The sequence below is a fragment of the Camponotus vicinus genome, unplaced genomic scaffold, assembly GCF_025532165.1.
Source record: "Camponotus vicinus isolate PSW18456_S1 unplaced genomic scaffold, iyCamVici1.0 SCAF_4, whole genome shotgun sequence".
NCBI lineage: Eukaryota > Metazoa > Arthropoda > Insecta > Hymenoptera > Formicidae > Camponotus > Camponotus vicinus.
In genome coordinates this window covers 23,833,891-23,840,576 of record NW_028141976.1, presented here as the reverse complement: position 1 = coordinate 23,840,576, position 6,686 = coordinate 23,833,891, and positions in this window count along the sequence as shown.

Sequence of the window (6,686 nt, the reverse complement as noted above, 5' to 3'; positions counted from 1 at the left end):
CGTGCGTGTTTATTTCTCATGACAATATAATAATATATGCTTTTAAGCGAGCGTGTCTATATTTCTAAATAATCTTGTCATACAAAACTTCACAGCTTCATAACTGTATATGCTGTCTCCATCATAACGAAACGTAGATCGCGATTTATTGTTGGTTAAATTAATTAAAATATCTACTGAATTCTTAGTCACCGATTTTTACTATGCGTAGTTTACTGAGTGGTAAACTACGCACTTATATAAGAGAGCGAGTTATGTAGAAAGAAAGAGGAGGACGTCTGATACCTGTTATATGTTATGTTTATTGATTGCAATTTATTCCATCCACATTTATCAACGATACATCAAAGATAACATTTAAAATCCTCAAAAAAGTAACGTAAAATTGTGTAGCAAAAAAAAAAGAAAATGGTTCCTCTTCTATTTATCGCGCATAGAAAATAAATATTGACCTTGAATTTTATTAAAATCCAGAAAGTATTCAAAAGAGCATCATAACAATTTCTTATCCTTCTACGCACGATCTCATCTTTGAGGCACTCGATTTGTACGTAAGTGCAAATGAGGTATTCTTTCTCGCATTATTTAGTAATTCCATAATTCAAAAGATAATGATTGTAAATTCCTTTTAAAAAGATCATTTGCTTACTTAAATTTTTTATTTTTTTCTTTTATTTAATTTTTTTATAAAAAATGACAACGTAAATTCTATGATATAAGATGAGATGAAAAAATATGAGATTTTATATGATAACACAAGAGAAGAGTATTTTATTTTCTTGTAGAAAAGATAGAGAAATTGTTTGATTGAATTCCAATTGTTGCAAATTAAATTTGTATGACAAATGTTCAAGATTTCTTTGATGGTCGATCATAAATCTATTAATGCGATCAAAAAATTTGAACACTTCGAAAAATTAATTTAAATACCTAATCAATCTCTATAAAGCCGGTAACATTGTCCGACTACTTGGCGCCGAGTTAACATTTTACAGCTCTGATATTATTCAGATTGACATCAACAAGATTCCTCGAGGATATAAAACACAAATTTATTTAAATCGCTATCTATTATATATACACACACACACATATATATATATACACACACTTAGATATTAATTTTAGCTCTGTTTTGTTCAAAATCGATTGAATTAAAATTATACATATATTTAATATTTGAATTGTCGCTTAGCCATGATAGGCTTTTATCTGTATGAAGCAATGCACATCCACAGCGCAGCATCGAGATGATCACATCGTAAAAAAAAGGTAACAAAACACACACACATGTATACACTGAGAAAAAAATTGTTAAGTTGATTAAACCGTTCAACTAAATTATTATTTTTTTAATTGAAATATATAAATATTTAAGTTAAATAGATGTCATATTAGATTTAATATGTATTATTTAATTTAATATTAAATTAATTGTATTAAATGTATTATTTAATTTAATATTAATTTAATAATATTAAATATTTTAATTAAAAAAATAATTTAATTAAACGGTTTAGTCAAACTAACAACTTTTTTCTCAGTGTATATATATGTCATTCTTATTATTTTTCGAATCAACGAATTTCAAGTTTTAATTGAATATCTGATGACTAATATCTGATAGTTCTTTATATTATGATAGTAAACACAATTAGCTATGAGTTCTCTTTCGGTTTCGCATCTACACAAATAAATCGTGGCACATCGGCCTTGCATACGACCTTGCCGTACGGGAGACATGTGTAGACAGCTACACGAACACGTGAATATGAACATTACTGCTGTTTCCCGAGAAAGATGACACCGATACGGAGTATTATTACTCTGATGCATAAAAATTTCTCTCACATCTGAGTGAGTCACCAAGTCGACAATTACTTATCTTTAACTAGCAACTAGTCATTTTCATAAGTCATGACACTCATAATCGGTTCGTAATTTACTTCCTTCGTCTCTTAGGAGCGAATTATCACCTAATCTTTCTCATAAATTTAAGCCTAACTGTATGTAATTAAACTGCATAATTGAATCGTAATTAAATGTTTTATAATTACACTATACTTTTAAGAAATGATAAATATAACGGATAAATCCATAAATCTTTTCTTCATGGCTATGTAAACGACTTTTTCTTTCGGAGAAAAATCTAACACGTGCGATCTTGGCTTCGCGAAAAAGATAGAAAAAATACGGATTGTAAGAAATTTTTCTGTTTACTCGCAAGAGCGATCTATCGTTTTGTCGTATCAAAGGAGAGAGCTTAGAAGCGAGATGAATAGAAATAAATTTTCTTCGAACAGCAGATTATAATTCTGCTGTTAGGCGTCAGACCAATCTAGCACGCGCCGCTCATTATAATTCAACTAATCGTCTGACCGGTACCGGTTCAGGATTCTCTTTAGCAAAACACCGGAGGATGCGAGATTTCCTGATTGTCGAATGGCGCCGCGAATATGTATTGTAATGTACATATGTACATATATATGCGTATATATGGTGTTTGTAACATCATAAGAGTACTGTTATATATTTCATGTTAAATAAAAAAGATTTTATATCGGAATTTTTCACGCATAAATGCGTGCGCGATGTCGTTCGAAAAGTCAAAGGCCTCTGGCGAAGCATATTTTAAAAAATCTTCACGATCTGAATGATAAAAAAAGGGCCTTTCCTCGTTCAGAGTTATTTATCATTTATTATTTTTGTTTATTATACATACTATACTCATTTTTTGAAAAACCACGAAAATTCATTTATGTCTTCACATCGGGTTGTTTCTATAAGTTGAAAATGAGAATTTTAAATATAAAATATAAGAAAATGTAAAATAAAAATAGATTCAAATTAAGATTCAATAGACTTTTTTCTTAAGTAGAATTAATGACAGAAAATAAGTTAAACTTCAGATAATTTAATAACATTTATGAGGACTTTTATAACAACATTTATTATTAATAACATTTATTTTCCTCTATCTTAAACACAAGTTCGATTTATTTTAATTAGGTTTTTTTACTGTTTTCTATATTCTCTCTTTTTCCTCTAAATATATCCTGTAAAGCCTGAATCTATATTTATTTATAATTAAAACATATAATTAAAAGGTATATAAATTAAAGTAGATACACACAAAACTAGCGTTAACAATTTTTAATATATTTTACACAAAATTAAAAACGATAAATATACATTGATACACAATCAATTTACGTTAAAAGAATATATTTTGAAGATATGCTTCGCGAGTGCCTTTCTTCGCTTTCTTCATTGTGTCTGTAAATTTCTTTTAACGATTCCCGATTATCATATTTAAAAATTTTTTAAATCTCATCATATTTAATTGCATCGTCTTTTTTATGCAATATTTTTTTTTAAATCATGCAATACTATGACATTATTATATGCTATCACAAGTGCGATCAAAAAATTAATTTTATAGTAAAATTTTGCAACGAATTTACACCGAGGAATTGGACTTTTTATTAATCGTTGAGATAAATAGTTTATCTCCGTAGACCAGCAATTAATCAGTAGCTTCGCTGGGATGTAGTTTGCCTCTTGTGATTTATTCGACGATATTTAGAAATGACCTTCAGACGCCGAGCGGTGTATTTTTGCGGATAAAATAAATGCATTCGCGACGGGATGCGCGAATTCTTACTTCATATTAATCCCGCTACTCTACAGGACGTACCGCTCTCTTGCCTTCTCTCAATAAATTATCTTTCCATTTTTCGACATAGCCGTCTCGCGGAATTTTCTATCACGTTGTGTCATTACGATTCTTGTTTGATTCTGTCAATTGATTAAATGAACATATCATGGGAAATACGCTTTTTGAAATCTCGCGGTATAGTTATATTTTTTTCGCGATATAGTTATTATTTATAACGTAAATAAAAGATAATTAGTCATCAATCATATCAAGCATAACAAATTATTTCCTGATACTTCACGATCGCATTTAGAAAAGGAATACCATGAGTTAATGTTGCAAAAATTGAATAGCAAATATAAAATATTACGAATATAAATTACTTACTGTGCATATCCGTTGTTTCATCTGTAGCTCGATGCTTTTCCGAATCTTCTTTTCTTCTCCTTTGCTGTTTCCTCATGGCTCTTACACTCGCGAAAATACGTTAAATTAATACTTTAAGTACGTGGAACATTTTGCACAGCACTTCCAATCACGGAATAATCACACGAAATATATACGATATTTTATTGCATCTAATAGAGCAATTCGAAAAATATGATTCGCTTTATATTTACATGAGATTAAAATCAGACGCCACTCGTAGGAATGCTATCATTGTTGTTGATATATAATGATATACGCACAATAATACGAATCATAAGATCAAAAGATTAAAATAAATAAAAGTTTATGATATAGTAATGTTAGGAATGTTATTATAAGTTAATTAATCATTAAGTGTAATAATCATAGCGAATTATCTTTTGATATTAATCGCAATCGCATTATGAAAGAGAACTCGATAATATACGAAGCATTTTGCATCACTATTTTGTTCCCCGAGTGTCGTCGTGCGAATGATAACAAGGCCGTAAGATGTAAACAGTAGCGCGATATACCTCGCCAAGACCGAACATGTTATTGATGACATCACTATCGAAATATTTTAGGTACTTTGACACACACATACGGAACACGCGGAATATTACATTATAGAAATATTTTAATATCAATTAAATATTTTATTAAATATAAATTGATATTAGATCACGGAACCTTTCATTATGCTTGTTTGATTTTACAATTCGATTATTTTATTGTGCGTTTTGAATTCGAATTATATGTAGACCGTCGACACGTTAATAAGATATTATGAATGAAATATATTTGACTCAGTATCGTTAGAAATATAATTAATGTCTATAAGAAATGCAAGAAAATTATAATTTATAATTTTGATTCCTATTATTTCGATTCTTACTTTAAATATTAATGGATAAATTACGAAATAAGAATTTTTTTCGATAAAGATCTATTATATAGTCGCGATATAATTTTATATATATATTGTTATTAAAATCAAATAATTATTAATTATACTTATATATGTGTACTTATATTATATTATTTCCCAATACTTGTCGCGATCATGTTTAGAAAAGTAATTCGACAGAGCATTTCGCTCCACTATCTTACTCGAAGATCGCGGCGTGAATAATAACAGAATTGAGGAATAGGAGAGACGCCAGAATTGCTAGATTGGCTGCAGCGGTAAGGCCACGATATATAAACAATAATGTTATAATACGAATAACAAAGATGGTACAACAATAATACCTATATATTACAACATATAAAATATTTAGCACTCCATTAAATAAATGCAAAATATTTTGTGTTTCTTAAGTTATAAATTAATTATTAATACATACTTTTTTATTATTAGTTTATTACAAAATTAAAATACAATAATAAAGGCGTCCAAATCCAGGCGCCTTTATTATTGTATTTTAATTTTGTAATAAATTAATAATAAAAAAGAAAAAAGTTGTTTCTTCCGCTCCAACTACCACGCTATGACTCAAATGTGCCCATTTCGATTTAACTTCTAAAAATTATAGTAAAAAATATGTACCGCATATTCAAAAAATATTTAAGATATATATTTATATGTTTATAATATATTTTAAACACGTAATTCACGACTTATTGGATTGTCGTGATGTTGCTTACAACATAAGAGCCAAATTATCGAAGAGAGGGTAAATTAAAAAAAAAATTTCGCGAGTTTTCTGAGAAAAAAAATTCCACGAGAATTCCAGGGAGTAGACACACTGAACTACTGATGAATTTTTTTAGGGATATTTAACGATTACTATCGTTAGACTACTCCATTAACATTCTCTGCGATTACAGCAACCTATGGCATTGCCACTTATTAATTAAGCTCTAGTCATTAATCAGTCGTAACATTGTTGTCATCGCCGGATTCCTATACAACGACGAAAACAACGATAATAGTAATACCGTCTCATAAAATCACAGCCGTAATTTTATAGGATTTTTTATAGGATTTTAATAGGATGTTCCCGGATTTTTTATAGAATTTTAATAAGATGTCCCCGTATTATTTAACGTCCCCGTTTAAATCCCCGTGTTATTGTAAATTGCAATCATAATCACTGATCGCTGACTATCCAGAACTCGCATACATTTTTTTTATTTTTTAAATACGCGTTTTTTTATTTTTTATGTATGTTTTTTCGTCGAAAACCAACCGCTAAAAATAATTTTCGACTTGTTTTTGCGAAATCGTAATATAACGTTTTCTGTAAAATGTTAGTAGATAGTAGATTCATTTCAATCATTATCGTCATCAGACGTCCTTTGCCGTCGTCATTATGGTACGACGACCCAGAGAATTACGCGAATGTCTGATCGATTCCCGCATTCCAAGGAAGTGAGAAACCATGATCGTCCAAACTGGAATTTTATCTCTGCCTTCTTTTTATTTATGATTTGCGTCAATGCGGTGGCTTCGTTCGATTCCAAATGTTTTGACCACAGCCAATCGATCGCTGAAGTGAGAGAAGCTTCTGCGTGTCCGGTAACGATTACGTCGACCGGAACGTACGTACTACGTTCTCTGCACATGTTGTCTCTCTGTGCATATCGTCAACGCATAATGTTGAAATTTATTCGA